Here is a 21,665-nt window from a genome sequence, read left to right as displayed (position 1 = left end):
ATTCTGAGTCAGGAGGTTCCAAGATTACCACTATACTGCACCTGGAGATACCGTCCAGGTCTGCATTGTTAAGTTGCGTCTCACAAGCCTTTGACAAACGTCTCTGGTGAAGACGTGCGAAACTCACTCTGCAGGCAGTGTGGAACTCTGAATGCCTGAGGGTTAGCTCAGCTCTCAGAAGTAAGATGCTTTTGGACAAGGCATTAGCTACATTCTCACATATATTCAACTTAGTATGTAGCAGCAGTCTACCACAGGAATTACTAGGAAATCGCTGGACTGAGCTTGGAGGCACTCGTCTTGTGTGCCGGGAGATACCAATTACCTCTCCCAGCACTTCCGTCAAACAGCGAGCCTAGGCATTTGAGAAGCCAAGGGTACCAGCAGGCTGGATGTGGATGTACAGGCCATAAGCTCAACTCTCAGAAGTGTGTATGCATGGGAGGCAGATGTCTGTTACCCGCTCGTACATGGGATTTGGAACCTGGCTACACTCTGGTTGAGGAAAGCCGTTGGAAATCGCTGTATTCAACTCAGATACACGGGAGTTCAGGCCCAGTGCTCACACATGCTTTTCCCGCAGCCTCTCCCAGCCACTAACATTAGGATGTTAGCAGCTACGCCTACAGTCAGGCAGGAGGCGGGAGCGTTCTGCCCTGTCCTCAGCTCTCACAGGGAAGCATGTCTTGAAGCCAGCTGTCAACTAGCTGCATTCCTAGGGCAGTGAGAAGGTAGCAGTATTCTGAGTCAGGAGGTTCCAAGAATACCCCTCTACTGCACCTGGAGATACCCTCCAGGTCTGCATTGTTAACTTGTACTCAGAAGCCTCTGGCAATCGTCTCTGGTGAAGACGTGTGAAACTCACTCTGCAGGCAGTGTGGAACTGTGAGGGACTGAGGGTGAGCTCAACTCTCAGAAGGAAGATGCTTTTGGACAACGCGTTCAGCTACATTCTCACATATGGAACTTAGTATGTAGCACCTGTCTACCACAAGAATAACTGGGAAATCGCTGAACTGAGCTTGGAGGCACTAGTCTTGTGTGCCGGGTGATTCCAATTACCTCTCCCAACATTTCCGTCAAACAGCGAGCCTAGGCCTTTTAGAAGTCAAGGGTACCAGCAGGCTGGATGTGGAGGTACAGGCCATAAGCTCAACTCTCAGAAGTGTGTATGCATGGGAGGCAGATGTCTGCTACCCACTCGGACATGGGATTTGGAACCTGGCTACACTCTGATTGAAGAAAGCCGTTGGAAATCGCTGTATTCAACTCAGATACACGGGAGTTCAGGCACAGTGCTCACACATGCTTTTCCCGCAACCTCTCCCAGCCACTAACATTAGGATGTTAGCAGCTACTCCTACAGTCAGGCAGGATGCGGCAGGGTTCTGCCCTGTCCTCAGCTCTCACAGGGAAGCATGTCTTGAAGCCAGCTGTCAACTAGCTGCATTCCTATGGCAGTGAGAAGGTAGCAGTATTCTGAGTCAGGAGGTTCCAAGATTACGACTCTATGGCACCTGGAGATACCCTCCAGTTCTGCATTGTTAACTTGTACTCAGAAGCCCCTGGCAATCGTCTCTGGGGAAGACGTGTGAAACTCACTCTGCAGGCAGTGTGGAACTGTGAGGGACTGAGGGTGAGCTCAACTCTCAGAAGAAAGATGCTTTTGGACAAGGCGTTCAGCTACCTAATCACATATGGAACTTAGTTTGTAGCACCTGTCTACCACAAGAATTACTGGGAAATCGTGAATTCAGCTTGGAGGCACTCGTCTTGTGTGCCGGGAGATTCCAATTACCACTCCCAACACTTCCGTCAAACAGCGATTCTAGGCCTTTTAGAAGCCAAGGGTACCAGCAGGCTGGAAGTGGAGGTACAGGCCATAAGCTCAACTATCAGAAGTGTGTATGCATGGGAGGCAGATGTCTGCTACCCACTCGCACATGGGATTTGGAAACTGGCTACACTCTGATTGAAGAAAGCCGTTGGAAATCGCTGTATTCAACTCAGATACACGGGAGTTCAGGCCCAGTGCTCACACATGCTTTTCCCGCAACCTCTCCCAGCCACTAACATTAGGATGTTAGCAGCTACTCCTACAGTCAGGCAGGATGCGGGAGGGTTCTGCCCTGTCCTCAGCTCTCACAGGGAAGCATGTCTTGAAGCCAGCTGTCAACTAGCTGCATTCCTATGGCAGTGAGAAGGTAGCAGTATTCTGAGTCAGGAGGTTCCAAGATTACCACTATACTTCACCTGGAGATACCGTCCAGGTCTGCATTGTTAAGTTGCGTCTCACAAGCCTTTGACAAACGTCTGGTGAAAACGTGCGAAACTCACTCTGCAGGCAGTGTGGAACTCTGAATGCCTGAGGGTTAGCTCAGCTCTCAGAAGTAAGATGCTTTTGGACAAGGCGTTCAGCTACCCTCTCACGTATGGAACTTAGTATGTAGCACCAGTCTACCACAGGAATTACTAGGAAATCGCTGGACTGAGCTTGGAGGCACTAGTCTTGTGTGCCGGTTGATTCCAATTACCTCTCCCAACACTTCGGTCAAACAGCGAACCTAGGGCTTTTATAAGCCAAGGTTACCAGCAGGCTGGATGTGGAGGTACAGGCCATAAGCTCAACTCTCAGAAGTGTGTATGCATGGGAGGCAGATGTCTGCTACCCACTCGCACATGGGATTTGGAACCTGGCTACACTCTGATTGAAGAAAGCCGTTGGAAATCGCTGTATTCAACTCAGATACACGGGAGTTCAGGCCCAGTGCTCACACATGCTTTTCCCGCAACCTCTCCCAGCCACTAACATTAGGATGTTAGCAGCTACTCCGACAGTCAGGCAGGATGCGGGAGGGTTCTGCCATGTCCTCAGCACTCCCAGGGAAGCATGCCTAGAAGCCAGCTCTCAACTAGCTGCAATCTTATGGCAGTGTGAAGGTAGCAGTATTCTGAGTCAGGAGGTTCCAAGATTACCACTCTACTGCACCTGGAGATACCCTCCAGGTCTGCATTGTTAATTTGCGTCTCAGAAGCCTGTGGCAAACGTCTCTGGTGAAGACCTGCGAAACTCACTCTGCAGGCAGTGTGGAACTGTGAGGGACTGAGGGTGAGCTCAACTCTCAGAAGTAAGATGTTTTTGGACAAGGCGTTCAGCTACCTTCTCACGTATGGAACTTAGTATGTAGCACCAGTCTACCACACGAATTACTAGGCAATCGCTGGAATGAGCTTGGAGGCCCTAGTCTTGTGTGCCGGGAGATTCCAATTACCTCTCCCAACACTTCCGTCAAACAGCGAGCCTAGGCCTTTTAGAAGTGAAAGGAACCAGCAGGCTGGATGGGGAGGTACAGGCCTTAAGCTCAACCCTCAGAAGTGTGTATGCAGGGGAGACAGATGTCTGCTACCCACTCTGACATGGGAGTTGGAAACTAGCTACACTCTGATTGAAGAAGGCCATTGGAAATCGCTGTATTCAACTCAGATACACAGGAGTTCAGGCCCAATGCTTACACATGCTTTTCCCGCAACCTCTCTCAGCCACTAACATTAGGATGTTAGCAGCTGCGCCTACAGTCAGGCAGGATGCGGGTGGGTTCTGCCCTGTCCTCAGCACTCCCAGGGAAGCATGCCTAGAAGCCAGCTCTCAACTAGCTGCATTCTTATGGCAGTGTGAAGGTAGCAGTATTCTGAGTCAGGAGGTTCCCAGATTACCACTCTACTGCACCTGGAGATACCCTCCAGGTCTGCATTGTTAACTTGCATCTCAGAAGCCTCTGGCAAACGTCTCTGGTGAAGACGTCCGAAACTCACTCTGCAGGCAGTGTGGAACTGTGAGGGACTGAGGGTGAGCTCAACTCTCAGAAGTAAGATGTTTTTGGACAAGGCGTTCAACTACCTACTCACGTATGGAACTTAGTATGTAGCACCAGTCTACCCCAGGAATTACTAGGAAATCGCTTGATTGAGCTTGGAGGCACACCTCTTGTGTGCCGGGAGATTCCAGTTACCTCTCCCAACACTTGCGTCAAGCAGCGAGCCTAGGCATTTTGGAAGCGAAAGGTAGCGGCAGGCAGGATGTTGGGTTACAGGCCATAAGCTCAACTCTCAGAAGTGTGTATGCATGGGTGGCAGATGTCTGCTACCCACTCGGACATGGGAGTTGGAACCTAGCTACACTCCTATTGAAGAAGGACTTTGGAAATCGCTGTATTCAACTCAGATACACGGGAGTTCAGGCCCAATGCTTACACATGCTTTTCCCACAAACTATCCCAGCCACTAACAGAAGGAGGTTAGCAGGTAAGTCTACAGTCAGGCAGGATGCGGGAGGGTCCTGCCCTGTCCTCAGCTCTCACAGGGAAGCATGCCTTGAAGCCAGCTCTCAACTAGCTGCATTCTTATGACAGTGTGAAGGTAGCAGTATTCTGAGTAAGGAGGTTCCCAGATGACCACTCTACTGCACCTGGAGATACCCTCCAGGTCTGCATTGTTAACTTGCGTCTCAGAAGTCTCTGGCAAACGTCTCTGGTGAAGACCTGCGAAACTCACTCTGCAGGCAGTGTGGAACTGTGAGGGACTGAGGGTCAGCTCAACTCTCAGCAGTAAGATGTTTTTGGACAAGGCGTTCAAATACCTACTCACGTATGGAACTTAGTATGTAGCACCAGTCTACCCCAGGAATTACTGGGAAATCGCTGGATTGAGCTTGGAGGCACTAGTCTTGTTGCCGGGAGATTCCAGTTACCTCTCCCAACACTTCGGTGAAGCAGCGAGCCTAGGCCTTTTGGAAGCGAAAGCTAGCTGCGGGCAGGAGGTAGGGATACAGGCCATAAGCTCAACTCTCAGAAGTGTGTATGCATGGGAGGCAGATGTCTGCTACCCACTCGTACATGCGAGTGGGAACCTACTACACTCTGATGAAAAAGGACTTTGGAAATCGCTGTATTCAACTCAGATACACGTGGGTTCAGGCACAACGATTCCACATGCTTTTCTCACAACCTTTCCCTGCCACTAACATGAGGACGTTAGCAGCTCCTTCTACAGTCAAGCAGGATGCGGGAGGGTTGTGCCCTGTCCTTAGCTCTCACAGGGAAGCATGTCTTGAAGCCAGCGGTCAACTAGCTGCATACTTATGGCAGGGTCAAGGTAGCAGTATTCTGAGACAGGAGGTTCCCAGATTACCACTCTACTGCACCTGGAGATACCCTCCAGGTCTGCATTGTTAACTTGCGTCTCAGAAGCCTGTGGCAAACGTCTCTGGTGAAGACCTGCGAAACTCACTCTGCAGGCAGTGTGGAACTGTGAGGGACTGAGGGTGAGCTCAACTCTCAGAAGTAAGATGCTTTTGGACAAGGCGTTCAGCTACATTCTCACGTATGGAACTTAGTATGTAGCACCTGTCTACCCCAGGAATTACTAGGCAATCGCTGGAATGAGCTTGGAGGCACTAGTCTTGTGTGCCGGGAGATTCCAATTACCTCTCCGAACACTTCCGTCAAACAGCGAGCCTAGGCCTTTTAGAAGTGAAAGGAACCAGCAGGCTGGATGGGGAGGTACAGGCCTTAAGCTCAACTCTCAGAAGTGTGTATGCAGGGGAGACAGATGTCTGCTACCCACTCTGACATGGGAGTTGGAAACTAGCTACACTCTGATTGAAGAAGGCCATTGGAAATCGCTGTATTCAACTCAGATACACAGGAGTTCAGGCCCAATGCTTACACATGCTTTTCCCGCAACCTCTCTCAGCCACTAACATTAGGATGTTAGCAGCTGCGCCTACAGTCAGGCAGGATGCGGGTGGGTTCTGCCCTGTCCTGAGCACTCCCAGGGAAGCATGCCTAGAAGCCAGCTCTCAACTAGCTGCATTCTTATGGCAGTGTGAAGGTAGCAGTATTCTGAGTCAGGAGGTTCCCAGATTACCACTCTAATGCACCTGGAGATACCCTCCAGGTCTGCATTGTTAACTTGCGTCTCAGAAGCCTCTGGCAAACGTCTCTGGTGAAGACGTCCGAAACTCACTCTGCAGGCAGTGTGGAACTGTGAGGGACTGAGGGTGAGCTCAACTCTCAGAAGTAAGATGATTTTTGGACAAGGCGTTCAACTACCTACTCACGTATGGAACTTAGTATGTAGCACCAGTCTACCCCAGGAATTACTAGGAAATCGCTTGATTGAGCTTGGAGGCACTCGTCTTGTGTGCCGGGAGATTCCAGTTACCTCTCCCAACACTTGCGTCAAGCAGCGAGCCTAGGCCTTTTGGAAGCGAAAGGTAGCGGCAGGCAGGATGTTGGGTTACAGGCCATAAGCTCAACTCTCAGAAGTGTGTATGCATGGGTGGCAGATGTCTGCTACCCACTCGGACATGGGAGTTGGAACCTAGCTACACTCCTATTGAAGAAGGACTTTGGAAATCGCTGTATTCAACTCAGATACACGGGAGTTCAGGCCCAATGCTTACACATGCTTTTCCCACAAACTATCCCAGCCACTAACAGAAGGAGGTTAGCAGGTAAGTCTACAGTCAGGCAGGATGCGGGAGGGTCCTGCCCTGTCCTCAGCTCTCACAGGGAAGCATGCCTTGAAGCCAGCTCTCAACTAGCTGCATTCTTATGACAGTGTGAAGGTAGCAGTATTCTGAGTAAGGAGGTTCCCAGATTACCACTCTACTGCACCTGGAGATACCGTCCAGGTCTGCATTGTTAACTTGCGTCTCAGAAGCCTCTGGCAAACGTCTCTGGTGAAGACGTGCGAAACTCACTCTGCAGGCAGTGTGGAACTGTGAGGGACTGAGGGTGAGCTCAACTCTCAGCAGTAAGATGATTTTGGACAAGGCGTTCAGCTACCTTCTCACATATGGAACTTAGTATGTAGCACCAGTCTACCCCAGGAATTACTGGGAAATCGCTGGATTGAGCTTGGAGGCACTAGTCTTGTTGCCGGGAGATTCCAGTTACCTCTCCCAACACTTCGGTGAAGCAGCGAGCCTAGGCCTTTTGGAAGCGAAAGCTAGCTGCAGGCAGGAGGTAGGGATACAGGCCATAAGCTCAACTCTCAGAAGTGTGTATGCATGGGAGGCAGATGTCTGCTACCCACTCGTACATGCGAGTGGGAAGCTACTACACTCTGATGAAAAAGGACTTTGGAAATCGCTGTATTCAACTCAGATACACGTGGGTTCAGGCACAACGATTCCACATGCTTTTCTCACAACCTTTCCCTGCCACTAACATGAGGACGTTAGCAGCTCCTTCTACAGTCAAGCAGGATGCGGGAGGGTTGTGCCCTGTCCTTAGCTCTCACAGGGAAGCATGTCTTGAAGCCAGCGGTCAACTAGCTGCATACTTATGGCAGGGTCAAGGTAGCAGTATTCTGAGACAGGAGGTTCCCAGATTACCACTCTACTGCACCTGGAGATGCCCTCCAGGTCTGCATTGTTAACTTGCGTCTCAGAGGCCTCTGGCAAACGTCTCTGGTGAAGACGTGCGAAAGTCACTCTGCAGGCAGTGTGGAACTGTGAGGGACTGAGGGTCAGCTCAACTCTCAGCAGTAAGATGTTTTTGGACAAGGCGTTCAAATACCTACTCACGTATGGAACTTAGTATGTAGCACCAGTCTACCCAGGAATTACTAGGCAATCGCTTGATTGAGCTTGGAGGCACTCGTCTTGTGTGCCGGGAGATTCCAATTACCTCTCCCAACACTTGCGTCAAGCAGCGAGCCTAGGCCTTTTGGAAGCGAAAGGTAGCGGCAGGCACGATGTAGGGTTACAGGCCATAAGCTCAACTCTCAGAAGTGTGTATGCATGGGAGGCAGATGTCTGCTACCCACTCGCACATGGGAGTTGGAACCTAGCTACACTCCTATTGAAGAAGGATGTTGGAAATCGCTGTATTCAACTCAGATACTCGGGAGTTCAGGCCCAATGCTTACACATGCTTTTCCCACAACCTATCCCAGCCACTAACAGAAGGAGGTTAGCAGGTACGTCTACAGTCAGGCAGGATGCGGGAGGGTTCTGCCCTGTCCTCAGCACTCCCAGGGAAGCATGCCTAGAAGCCAGCTCTCAACTAGCTGCATTCTTATGGCAGTGTGAAGATAGCAGTATTCTGAGTAAGGCGGTTCCGAGATTACCACTCTACTGCACCTGGAGATACCCTCCAGGTCTGCATTGTTAACTTGCGTCTCAGAAGCCTGTGGCAAACGTCTCTGGTGAAGACCTGCGAAACTCACTCTGCAGGCAGTGTGGAACTGTGAGGGACTGAGGGTGAGCTCAACTCTCAGAAGTAAGATGCTTTTGGACAAGGCGTTCAGCTACATTCTCACGTATGGAACTTAGTATGTAGCACCTGTCTACCCCAGGAATTACTAGGCTATCGCTGGAATGAGCTTGGAGGCCCTAGTCTTGTGTGCCGGGAGATTCCAATTACCTCTCCCAACACTTCCGTCAAACAGCGAGCCTAGGCCTTTTAGAAGTGAAAGGAAACAGCAGGCTGGATGGGGAGGTACAGGCCTTAAGCTCAACTCTCAGAAGTGTGTATGCAGGGGAGACAGATGTCTGCTACCCACTCTGACATGGGAGTTGGAAACTACCTACACTCTGATTGAAGAAGGCCATTGGAAATCGCTGTATTCAACTCAGATACACAGGAGTTCAGGCCCAATGCTTACACATGCTTTTCCCGCAACCTCTCTCAGCCACTAACATTAGGATGTTAGCAGCTGCGCCTACAGTCAGGCAGGATGCGGGTGGGTTCTGCCCTGTCCTCAGCACTCCCAGGGAAGCATGCCTAGAAGCCAGCTCTCAACTAGCTGCATTCTTATGGCAGTGTGAAGGTAGCAGTATTCTGAGTAAGGAGGTTCCCAGATTACCACTCTACTGCACCTGGAGATACCCTCCAGGTCTGCATTGTTAACTTGCGTCTCAGAAGCCTCTGGCAAACGTCTCTGGTGAAGACGTCCGAAACTCACTCTGCAGGCAGTGTGGAACTGTGAGGGACTGAGGGTGAGCTCAACTCTCAGAAGTAAGATGTTTTTGGACAAGGCGTTCAACTACCTACTCACGTATGGAACTTAGTATGTAGCACCAGTCTACCCCAGGAATTACTAGGAAATCGCTTGATTGAGCTTGGAGGCACTCGTCTTGTGTGCCGGGAGATTCCAGTTACCTCTCCCAACACTTGCGTCAAGCAGCGAGCCTAGGCATTTTGGAAGCGAAAGGTAGCGGCAGGCAGGATGTTGGGTTACAGGCCATAAGCTCAACTCTCAGAAGTGTGTATGCATGGGTGGCAGATGTCTGCTACCCACTCGGATATGGGAGTTGGAACCTAGCTACACTCCTATTGAAGAAGGACTTTGGAAATCGCTGTATTCAACTCAGATACACGGGAGTTCAGGCCCAATGCTTACACATGCTTTTCCCACAAACTATCCCAGCCACTAACAGAAGGAGGTTAGCAGGTAAGTCTACAGTCAGGCAGGATGCGGGAGGGTCCTGCCCTGTCCTCAGCTCTCACAGGGAAGCATGCCTTGAAGCCAGCTCTCAACTAGCTGCATTCTTATGACAGTGTGAAGGTAGCAGTATTCTGAGTAAGGAGGTTCCCAGATTACCACTCTACTGCACCTGGAGATACCCTCCAGGTCTGCATTGTTAACTTGCGTCTCAGAAGCCTCTGGCAAACGTCTCTGGTGAAGACGAGCGAAACTCACTCTGCAGGCAGTGTGGAACTGTGAGGGACTGAGGGTGAGCTCAACTCTCAGAAGTAAGATGATTTTGGACAAGGCGTTCAGCTACCTTCTCACATATGGAACTTAGTATGTAGCACCAGTCTACCCCAGGAATTACTGGGAAATCGCTGGATTGAGCTTGGAGGCACTAGTCTTGTTGCCGGGAGATTCCAGTTACCTCTCCCAACACTTCGGTGAAGCAGCGAGCCTAGGACTTTTGGAAGCGAAAGCTAGCTGCAGGCAGGAGGTAGGGATACAGGCCATAAGCTCAACTCTCAGAAGTGTGTATGCATGGGAGGCAGATGTCTGCTACCCACTCGTACATGCGAGTGGGAACCTACTACACTCTGATGAAAAAGGACTTTGGAAATCGCTGTATTCAACTCAGATACACGTGGGTTCAGGCACAACGATTCCACATGCTTTTCTCACAACCTTTCCCTGCCACTAACATGAGGACGTTAGCAGCTCCTTCTACAGTCAAGCAGGATGCGGGAGGGTTGTGCCCTGTCCTTAGCTCTCACAGGGAAGCATGCCTTGAAGCCAGCGGTCAACTAGCTGCATACTTATGGCAGGGTCAAGGTAGCAGTATTCTGAGACAGGAGGTTCCCAGATTACCACTCTACTGCACCTGGAGATACCCTCCAGGTCTGCATTGTTAACTTGCGTCTCAGAAGCCTGTGGCAAACGTCTCTGGTGAAGACCTGCGAAACTCACTCTGCAGGCAGTGTGGAACTGTGAGGGACTGAGGGTGAGCTCAACTCTCAGAAGTAAGATGCTTTTGGACAAGGCGTTCAGCTACCTTCTCACGTATGGAACTTAATATGTAGCACCAGTCTACCACACGAATTACTAGGCAATCGCTGGAATGAGCTTGGAGGCCCTAGTCTTGTGTGCCGGGAGATTCCAATTACCTCTCCCAACACTTCCGTCAAAGAGCGAGCCTAGGCCTTTTAGAAGTGAAAGGAACCAGCAGGCTGGATGGGGAGGTACAGGCCTTAAGCTCAACTCTCAGAAGTGTGTATGCAGGGGAGACAGATGTCTGCTACCCACTCTGACATGGGAGTTGGAAACTAGCTACACTCTGATTGAAGAAGGCCATTGGAAATCGCTGTATTCAACTCAGATACACAGGAGTTCAGGCCCAATGCTTACACATGCTTTTCCCGCAACCTCTCTCAGCCACTAACATTAGGATGTTAGCAGCTGCACCTACAGTCAGGCAGGATGCGGGTGGGTTCTGCCCTGTCCTCAGCACTCCCAGGGAAGCATGCCTAGAAGCCAGCTCTCAACTAGCTGCATTCTTATGGCAGTGTGAAGGTAGCAGTATTCTGAGTCAGGAGGTTCCCAGATTACCACTCTACTGCACCTGGAGATACCCTCCAGGTCTGCATTGTTAACTTGCGTCTCAGAAGCCTCTGGCAAACGTCTCTGGTGAAGACGTCCGAAACTCACTCTGCAGGCAGTGTGGAACTGTGAGGGACTGAGGGTGAGCTCAACTCTCAGAAGTAAGATGTTTTTGGACAAGGCGTTCAACTACCTACTCACGTATGGAACTTAGTATGTAGCACCAGTCTTCCCCAGGAATTACTAGGAAATCGCTTGATTGAGCTTGGAGGCACTCGTCTTGTGTGCCGGGAGATTCCAGTTACCTCTCCCAACACTTGCGTCAAGCAGCGAGCCTAGGCATTTTGCAAGCGAAAGGTAGCGGAAGGCAGGATGTTGGGTTACAGGCCATAAGCTCAACTCTCACAAGTGTGTATGCATGGGTGGCAGATGTCTGCTACCCACTCGGACATGGGAGTTGGAACCTAGCTACACTCCTATTGAAGAAGGACTTTGGAAATCGCTGTATTCAACTCAGATACACGGGAGTTCAGGCCCAATGCTTACACATGCTTTTCCCACAAACTATCCCAGCCACTAACAGAAGGAGGTTAGCAGGTAAGTCTACAGTCAGGCAGGATGCGGGAGGGTCCTGCCCTGTCCTCAGCTCTCACAAAAAGCATGCCTTGAAGCCAGCTCTCAACTAGCTGCATTCTTATGACAGTGTGAAGGTAGCAGTATTCTGAGTAAGGAGGTTCCCAGATGACCACTCTACTGCACCTGGAGATACCCTCCAGGTCTGCATTGTTAACTTGCGTCTCAGAGGCCTCTGGCAAACGTCTGTGGTGAAGACGTGCGAAACTCACTCTGCAGGCAGTGTGGAACTGTGAGGGACTGAGGGTCAGCTCAACTCTCAGCAGTAAGATGTTTTTGGACAAGGCGTTCAAATACCTACTCACGTATGGAACTTAGTATGTAGCACCAGTCTACCCCAGGAATTACTAGGAAATCGCTTGATTGAGCTTGGAGGCACTCGTCTTGTGTGCCGGGAGATTCCAATTACCTCTCCCAACACTTCCGTCAAACAGCGAGCAGGCCTTTTAGAAGTGAAAGGAACCAGCAGGCTGGATGGGGAGGTACAGGCTTTAAGCTCAACTCTCAGAAGTGTGTATGCAGGGGAGACAGATGTCTGCTACCCACTCTGACATGGGAGTTGGAAACTACCTACACTCTGATTGAAGAAGGCCATTGGAAATCGCTGTATTCAACTCAGATACACAGGAGTTCAGGCCCAATGCTTACACATGCTTTTCCCGCAACCTCTCTCAGCCACTAACATTAGGATGTTAGCAGCTGCGCCTACAGTCAGGCAGGATGCGGGTGGGTTCTGCCATGTCCTCAGCACTCCCAGGGAAGCATGCCTAGAAGCCAGCTCTCAACTAGCTGCATTCTTATGGCAGTGTGAAGGTAGCAGTATTCTGAGTAAGGAGGTTCCCAGATTACCACTCTACTGCACCTGGAGATACCCTCCAGGTCTGCATTGTTAACTTGCGTCTCAGAAGCCTGTGGCAAACGTCTCTGGTGAAGACCTGCAAAACTCACTCTGCAGGCAGTGTGGAACTGTGAGGGACTGAGGGTGAGCTCAACCCTCAGAAGTAAGATGCTTTTGGACAAGGCGTTCAGCTACCTTCTCACGTATGGAACTTAGTATGTAGCACCAGTCTACCACACGAATTACTAGGCAATCGCTGGAATGAGCTTGGAGGCCCTAGTCTGTGTGCCGGGAGGTTCCAATTACCTCTCCCAACACTTCCGTCAAACAGCGAGCCTAGGCCTTTTAGAAGTGAAAGGAACCAGCAGGCTGGATGGGGAGGTACAGGCCTTAAGCTCAACTCTCAGAAGTGTGTATGCAGGGGAGACAGATGTCTGCTACCCACTCTGACATTGGAGTTGGAAACTAGCTACACTCTGATTGAAGAAGGCCATTGGAAATCGCTGTATTCAACTCAGATACACAGGAGTTCAGGCCCAATGCTTACACATGCTTTTCCCGCAACCTCTCTCAGCCACTAACATTAGGATGTTAGCAGCTGCGCCTACAGTCAGGCAGGATGCGGGTGGGTTCTGCCCTGTCCTCAGCACTCCCAGGGAAGCATGCCTAGAAGCCAGCTCTCAACTAGCTGCATTCTTATGGCAGTGTGAAGGTAGCAGTATTCTGAGTAAGGAGGTTCCCAGATTACCACTCTACTGCACCTGGAGATACCCTCCAGGTCTGCATTGTTAACTTGCGTCTCAGAAGCCTCTGGCAAACGTCTCTGGTGAAGACGTGCGAAACTCACTCTGCAGGCAGTGTGGAACTGTGAGGGACTGAGGGTCAGCTCAACTCTCAGCAGTAAGATGTTTTTGGACAAGGCGTTCAAATACTTACTCACGTATGGAACTTAGTATGTAGCACCAGTCTGCCCCAGGAATTACTAGGAAATCGCTTGATTGAGCTTGGAGGCACTCGTCTTGTGTGCCGGGAGATTCCAATTACCTCTCCCAACACTTGCGTCAAGCAGCGAGCCTAGGCCTTTTGGAAGCGTAAGGTAGCGGCAGGCACGATGTAGGGTTACAGGCCATAAGCTCAACTCTCAGAAGTGTGTATACATGGGAGGCAGATGTCTGCTACCCAGTCGGACATGGGAGTTGGAACCTAGCTACACTCCTATTGAAGAAGGATGTTGGAAATCGCTGTATTCAACTCAGATACTCGGGAGTTCAGGCCCAATGCTTACACATGCTTTTCCCACAACCTATCCCAGCCACTAACAGAAGGAGGTTAGCAGGTACGTCTACAGTCAGGCAGGATGCGGGAGGGTTCTGCCCTGTCCTCAGCTCTCACAGGGAAGCATGCCTAGAAGCCAGCTCTCAACTAGCTGCATTCTTATGACAGTGTGAAGGTAGCAGTATTCTGAGTAAGGCGGTTCCGAGATTACCACTCTACTGCACCTGGAGATACCCTCCAGGTCTGCATTGTTAACTTGCGTCTCAGAATCCTGTGGCAAACGTCTCTGGTGAAGACCTGCGAAACTCACTCTGCAGGCAGTGTGGAACTGTGAGGGACTGAGGGTGAGCTCAACTCTCAGAAGTAAGATGCTTTTGGACAAGGCGTTCAGCTACATTCTCACGTATGGAACTTAGTATGTAGCACCTGTCTACCCCAGGAATTACTAGGCTATCGCTGGAATGAGCTTGGAGGCACTAGTCTTGTGTGCCGGGAGATTCCAATTACCTCTCCCAACACTTCCGTCAAACAGCGAGCCTAGGCCTTTTAGAAGTGAAAGGAACCAGCAGGCTGGATGGGGAGGTACAGGCCTTAAGCTCAACTCTCAGAAGTGTGTATGCAGGGGAGACAGATGTCTGCTACCCACTCTGACATGGGAGTTGGAAACTACCTACACTCTGATTGAAGAAGGCCATTGGAAATCGCTGTATTCAACTCAGATACACAGGAGTTCAGGCCCAATGCTTACACATGCTTTTCCCGCAACCTCTCTGAGCCACTAATATTAGGATGTGAGCAGCTGCGCCTACAGTCAGGCAGGATGCGGGTGGGTTCTGCCCTGTCCTCAGCACTCCCAGGGAAGCATGCATAGAAGCCAGCTCTCAACTAGCTGCATTCTTATGGCAGTGTGAAGGTAGCAGTATTCTGAGTAAGGAGGTTCCCAGATTACCACTCTACTGCACCTGGAGATACCCTCCAGGTCTGCATTGTTAACTTGCGTCTCAGAAGCCTCTGGCAAACGTCTCTGGTGAGGACGTCCGAAACTCTCTCTGCAGGCAGTGTGGAACTGTGAGGGACTGAGGGTGAGCTCAACTCTCAGAAGTAAGATGTTTTTGGACAAGGCGTTCAACTACCTACTCACGTATGGAACTTAGTATGTAGCACCAGTCTACCCCAGGAATTACTAGGAAATCGCTTGATTGAGCTTGGAGGCACTCTTCTTGTGTGCCGGGAGATTCCAGTTACCTCTCCCAACACTTGCGTCAAGCAGCGAGCCTAGGCATTTTGGAAGCGAAAGGTAGCGGCAGGCAGGATGTTGTGTTACAGGCCATAAGCTCAACTCTCAGAAGTGTGTATGCATGGGTGGCAGATGTCTGCTACCCACTCGGACATGGGAGTTGGAACCTAGCTACACTCCTATTGAAGAAGGACTTTGGAAATCGCTGTATTCAACTCGATACACGGGAGTTCAGGCCCAATGCTTACACATGCTTTTCCCACAAACTATCCCAGCCACTAACAGAAGGAGGTTAGCAGGTAAGTCTACAGTCAGGCAGGATGCGGGAGGGTCCTGCCCTGTCCTCAGCTCTCACAGGGAAGCATGCCTTGAAGCCAGCTCTCAACTAGCTGCATTCTTATGACAGTGTGAAGGTATCAGTATTCTGAGTAAGGAGGTTCCAAGATTACCACTCTACTGCACCTGGAGATACCCTCCAGGTCTGCATTGTTAACTTGCGTCTCAGAGGCCTCTGGCAAACGTCTCTGGTGAAGACGTGCGAAACTCACTCTGCAGGCAGTGTGGAACTGTGAGGGACTGAGGGTCAGCTCAACTCTCAGCAGTAAGATGTTTTTGGACAAGGCGTTCAAATACCTACTCACGTATGGAACTTAGTATGTAGCACCAGTCTACCCCAGGAATTACTAGGAAATCGCTTGATTGAGCTTGGAGGCACTCGTCTTGTGTGCCGGGAGATTCCAATTACCTCTCCCAACACTTGCGTCAAGCAGCGAGCCTAGGCCTTTTGGAAGCGAAAGGTAGCGGCAGGCACGATGTAGGGTTACAGGCCATAAGCTCAACTCTCAGAAGTGTGTATGCATGGGAGGCAGATGTCTGCTACCCACTCGGACATGGGAGTTGGAACCTAGCTACACTCCTATTGAAGAAGGATGTTGGAAATCGCTGTATTCAACTCAGATACTCGGGAGTTCAGGCCCAATGCTTACACATGCTTTTCCCACAACCTATCCCAGCCACTAACAGAAGGAGGTTAGCAGGTACGTCTACAGTCAGGCAGGATGCGGGAGGGTTCTGCCCTGTCCTCAGCTCTCACAGGGAAGCATGCCTAGAAGCCAGCTCTCAACTAGCTGCATTCTTATGACAGTGTGAAGGTAGCAGTATTCTGAGTAAGGCGGTTCCGAGATTACCACTCTACTGCACCTGGAGATACCCTCCAGGTCTGCATTGTTAACTTGCGTCTCAGAAGCCTGTGGCAAACGTCTCTGGTGAAGACCTGCGAAACTCACTCTGCAGGCAGTGTGGAACTGTGAGGGACTGAGGGTGAGCTCAACTCTCAGAAGTAAGATGCTTTTGGACAAGGCGTTCAGCTACATTCTCACGTATGGAACTTAGTATGTAGCACCTGTCTACCCCAGGAATTACTAGGCTATCGCTGGAATGAGCTTGGAGGCACTACTCTTGTGTGCCGGGAGATTCCAATTACCTCTCCAAACACTTCCGTCAAACAGCGAGCCTAGGCCTTTTAGAAGTGAAAGGAACCAGCAGGCTGGATGGGGAGGTACAGGCCTTAAGCTCAACTCTCAGAAGTGTGTATGCAGGGGAGACAGATGTCTGCTACCCACTCTGACATGGGAGTTGGAAACTAGCTACACTCTGATTGAAGAAGGCCATTGGAAATCGCTGTATTCAACTCAGATACACAGGAGTTCAGGCCCAATGCTTAAACATGCTTTTCCCGCAACCTCTCTCAGCCACTAACATTAGGATGTTAGCAGCTGCGCCTACAGTCAGGCAGGATGCGGGTGGGTTCTGCCATGTCCTCAGCACTCCCAGGGAAGCATGCCTAGAAGCCAGCTCTCAACTAGCTGCATTCTTATGGCAGTGTGAAGGTAGCAGTATTCTGAGTCAGGAGGTTCCCAGATTACCACTCTACTGCACCTGGAGATACCCTCCAGGTCTGCATTGTTAACTTGCGTCTCAGAAGCCTGTGGCAAACGTCTCTGGTGAAGACCTGCGAAACTCACTCTGCAGGCAGTGTGGAACTGTGAGGGACTGAGGGTGAGCTCAACTCTCAGAAGTAAGATGCTTTTGGACAAGGCGTTCAGCTACCTTCTCACGTATGGAACTTAGTATGTAGCACCAGTCTACCACACGAATTACTAGGCAATCGCTGGAATGAGCTTGGAGGCCCTAGTCTTGTGTGCCGGGAGATTACAATTACCTCTCCCAACACATCCGTCAAACAGCGAGCCTAGGCCTTTTAGAAGTGAAAGGAACCAGCAGGCTGGATAGGGAGGTACAGGCCTTAAGCTCAACTCTCAGAAGTGTGTATGCAGGGGAGACAGATGTCTGCTACCCACTCTGACATGGGAGTTGGAAACTAGCTACACTCTGATTGAAGAAGGCCATTGGAAATCGCTGTATTCAACTCAGATACACAGGAGTTCAGGCCCAATGCTTACACATGCTTTTCCCGCAACCTCTCTCAGCCACTAACATTAGGATGTTAGCAGCTGCGCCTACAGTCAGGCAGGATGCGGGTGGGTTCTGCCCTGTCCTCAGCACTCCCAGGGAAGCATGCCTAGAAGCCAGCTCTCAACTAGCTGCATTCTTATGGCAGTGTGAAGGTAGCAGTATTCTGAGTAAGGAGGTTCCAAGATTACCACTCTACTGCACCTGGAGATACCCTCCAGGTCTGCATTGTTAACTTGCGTCTCAGAAGCCTCTGGCAAACGTCTCTGGTGAAGACGTGCGAAACTCACTCTGCAGGCAGTGTGGAACTGTGAGGGACTGAGGGTGAGCTCAACTCTCAGCAGTAAGATGATTTTGGACAAGGCGTTCAGCTACCTTCTCACATATGGAACTTAGTATGTAGCACCAGCCTACCCCAGGAATTACTGGGAAATCGCTGGATTGAGCTTGGAGGCACTAGTCTTGTTGCCGGGAGATTCCAGTTACCTCTCCCAACACTTCGGTGAAGCAGCGAGCCTAGGCCTTTTGGAAGCGAAAGCTAGCTGCAGGCAGGAGGTAGGGATACAGGCCATTAGCTCAACTCTCAGAAGTTTGTATGCATGGGAGGCAGATGTCTGCTACCCACTCGTACATGCGAGTGGGAACCTACTACACTCTGATGAAAAAGGACTTTGGAAATCGCTGTATTCAACTCAGATAAACGTGGGTTCAGGCACAACGATTCCACATGCTTTTCTCACAACCTTTCCCTGCCACTAACATGAGGACGTTAGCAGCTCCTTCTACAGTCAAGCAGGATGCGGGAGGGTTGTGCCCTGTCCTTAGCTCTCACAGGGAAGCATACCTTGAAGCCAGCTGTCAACTAGCTGCATACTTATGGCAGGGTGAAGGTAGCAGTATTCTGAGACAGGAGGTTCCCAGATTACCACTCTACTGCACCTGGAGATACCCTCCAGGTCTGCATTGTTAACTTGCGTCTCAGAAGCCTCTGGCAAACGTCTCTGGTGAAAACGTGCGAAACTCACTCTGCCGGCAGTGTCGAACTGTGAGGGACTGAGGGTGAGCTCAACTCTCAGAAGTAAGATGTTTTTGGACAAGGCGTTCAACTACTTACTCACGTATGGAAGTTAGTATGTAGCACCAGTCTACCCCAGGAATTACTAGGAAATCGTTTGATTGAGCTTGGAGGCACTCGTCTTGTGTGCCGGGAGATTCCAATTACCTCTCCCAACACTTGCGTCAAGCAGCGAGCCTAGGCCTTTTGGAAGCGAAAGGTAGCGGCAGGCACGATGTAGGGTTACAGGCCATAAGCTCAACTCTCAGAAGTGTGTATGCATGGGAGGCAGATGTCTGCTACCCACTCGGACATGGGAGTTGGAACCTAGCTACACTCCTATTGAAGAAGGATGTTGGAAATCGCTGTATTCAACTCAGATACTCGGGAGTTCAGGCCCAATGCTTACACATGCTTTTCCCACAACCTATCCCAGCCACTAACAGAAGGAGGTTAGCAGGTACGTCTACAGTCAGGCAGGATGCGGGAGGGTTCTGCCCTGTCCTCAGCTCTCACAGGGAAGCATGCCTAGAAGCCAGCTCTCAACTAGCTGCATTCTTATGACAGTGTGAAGGTAGCAGTATTCTGAGTAAGGCGGTTCCAGATTACCACTCTACTGCACCTGGAGATACCCTCCAAGTCTGCATTGTTAACTTGCGTCTCAGAAGCCTGTGGCAAACGTCTCTGGTGAAGACCTGCGAAACTCACTCTGCAGGCAGTGTGGAACTGTGAGGGACTGAGGGTGAGCTCAACTCTCAGAAGTAAGATGCTTTTGGACAAGGCGTTCAGCTACATTCTCATGTATGGAACTTAGTATGTAGCACCTGTCTACCCCAGGAATTACTAGGCAATCGCTGGAATGAGCTTGGAGGCCCTAGTCTTGTGTGCCGGGAGATTCCAATTACCTCTCCCAACACTTCCGTCAAACAGCGAGCCTAGGCCTTTTAGAAGTGAAAGGAACCAGCAGGCTGGATGGGGAGGTACAGGCCTTAAGCTCAACTCTCAGAAGTGTGTATGCAGGGGAGACAGATGTCTGCTACCCACTCTGACATGGGAGTTGGAAACTAGCTACACTCTGATTGAAGAATGCCATTGGAAATCGCTGTATTCAACTCAGATACACAGGAGTTCAGGCCCAATGCTTACACATGCTTTTCCCGCAACCTCTCTCAGCCACTAACATTAGAATGTTAGCAGCTGCGCCTACAGTCAGGCAGGATGCGGGTGGGTTCTGCCATGTCCTCAGCACTCCCAGGGAAGCATGCCTAGAAGCCAGCTCTCAACTCGCTGCATTCTTATGGCAGTGTGAAGGTAGCAGTATTCTGAGTCAGGAGGTTCCAAGATTACCACTCTACTGCACCTGGAGATACACTCCAGGTCTGCATTGTTAACTTGCGTCTCAGAAGCCTGTGGCAAACGTCTCTGGTGAAGACCTGCAAAACTCACTCTGCAGGCAGTGTGGAACTGTGAGGGACTGAGGGTGAGCTCAACTCTCAGAAGTAAGATGCTTTTGGACAAGGCGTTCAGCTACCTTCTCACGTATGGAACTTAGTATGTAGCACCAGTCTACCACACGAATTACTAGGCAATCGCTGGAATGAGCTTGGAGGCCCTAGTCTTGTGTGCCGGGAGATTCCAATTACCTCTCCCAACACTTCCGTCAAACAGCGAGCCTAGGCCTTTTAGAAGTGAAAGGAACCAGCAGGCTGGATGGGGAGGTACAGGCCTTAAGCTCAACTCTCAGAAGTGTGTATGCAGGGGAGACAGATGTCTGCTACCCACTCTGACATGGGAGTTGGAAACTAGCTACACTCTGATTGAAGAAGGCCATTGGAAATCGCTGTATTCAACTCAGATACACAGGAGTTCAGGCCCAATGCTTACACATGCTTTTCCCGCAACCTCTCTCAGCCACTAACATTAGGATGTTAGCAGCTGCGCCTACAGTCAGGCAGGATGCGGGTGGGTTCTGCCCTGTCCTCAGCACTCCCAGGGAAGCATGCCTAGAAGCCAGCTCTCAACTAGCTGCATTCTTATGGCAGTGTGAAGGTAGCAGTATTCTGAGTAAGGAGGTTCCCAGATTACCACTCTACTGCACCTGGAGATACCCTCCAGGTCTGCATTGTTAACTTGCGTCTCAGAAGCCTCTGGCAAACGTCTCTGGTGAAGACGTGCGAAACTCACTCTGCAGGCAGTGTGGAACTGTGAGGGACTGAGGGTGAGCTCAACTCTCAGCAGTAAGATGATTTTGGACAAGGCGTTCAGCTACCTTCTCACATATGGAACTTAGTATGTAGCACCAGTCTACCCCAGGAATTACTGGGAAATCGCTGGATTGAGCTTGGAGGCACTAGTCTTGTTGCCGGGAGATTCCAGTTACCTCTCCCAACACTTCGGTGAAGCAGCGAGCCTAGGCCTTTTGGAAGCGAAAGCTAGCTGCAGGCAGGAGGTAGGGATACAGGCCATTAGCTCAACTCTCAGAAGTTTGTATGCATGGGAGGCAGATGTCTGCTGCCCACTCGTACATGCGAGTGGGAACCTACTACACTCTGATGAAAAAGGACTTTGGAAATCGCTGTATTCAACTCAGATAAACGTGGGTTCAGGCACAACGATTCCACATGCTTTTCTCACAACCTTTCCCTGCCACTAACATGAGGACGTTAGCAGCTCCTTCTACAGTCAAGCAGGATGCGGGAGGGTTGTGCCCTGTCCTTAGCTCTCACAGGGAAGCATACCTTGAAGCCAGCTGTCAACTAGCTGCATACTTATGGCAGGGTGAAGGTAGCAGTATTCTGAGACAGGAGGTTCCCAGATTACCACTCTACTGCACCTGGAGATACCCTCCAGGTCTGCATTGTTCACTTGCGTCTCAGAGGCCTCTGGCAAACGTCTCTGTTGAAGACGTGCGAAAATCACTCTGCAGGCAGTGTGGAACTGTGAGGGACTGAGGGTCAGCTCAACTCTCAGCATTAAGATGTTTTTGGACAAGGAGTTCAAATACCTACTCACGTATGGAACTTAGTATGTAGCACCAGTCTACCCCAGGAATTACTAGGAAATCGCTTGATTGAGCTTGG

This window comes from Canis lupus, chromosome 27 (assembly GCF_048164855.1).
Source record: "Canis lupus baileyi chromosome 27, mCanLup2.hap1, whole genome shotgun sequence".
Taxonomy (NCBI): Eukaryota; Metazoa; Chordata; class Mammalia; order Carnivora; family Canidae; genus Canis; species Canis lupus.
Note: the sequence above shows the minus strand (reverse complement) of the source record.